Raw genomic sequence first — 591 nt, 5'->3', positions numbered from 1 at the left:
TGACACGTGGATGCCTATTGGTCCCGGTTGGTGCCACTAACCGGAACCAAAGGCCCTCCTGCCCGGGCTCGGCGCACCAGCCACGTGGAGACCCATCTGTCCCGGTTCTGGACTAAACCGGGACTAAAGGGCCAGGGCATTAGTAATGACCCTTTAATCCCGGTTCAGGAACCGGGAAAAAAAGCCCTTACCAACCGGCACTAATGGTGGTTTATCTACTAGTGACGGAACAACTATCCAGATATGTATCTTCTCCACTCATCAAGTAATCAATGTCGTCTTGGGGTAGTTTCCGGTTGTGAATGCATGGCGGTCTTGATCGTCCACACACATATTTTCAACCAGCAGAGCAACAGTAGTTACGTTAGAACCCTCATTGGTATGCATGATGCGGTACATTGTACATACGTGTTAGAACTAATATTTGTTTTTTTAAGATTTGTTTATAACATGGTTTGTGCCCGCACCCCATCACGTGCAGATGCGGACGCACTAGTAGAAAAAGGGTCATTTGTCCCGGTTCAGGAACCGGGACTAAAGGGTCGATACTAAAGCCCCCCCCCCCTCTTTAGTCCCGGTTCTTATACTAAC

The sequence above is a fragment of the Triticum aestivum genome, chromosome 4A (genome assembly GCF_018294505.1).
Source record: "Triticum aestivum cultivar Chinese Spring chromosome 4A, IWGSC CS RefSeq v2.1, whole genome shotgun sequence".
In the NCBI taxonomy this organism is placed as follows: domain Eukaryota; kingdom Viridiplantae; phylum Streptophyta; class Magnoliopsida; order Poales; family Poaceae; genus Triticum; species Triticum aestivum.
This window is presented reverse-complemented; position numbering follows the sequence as displayed.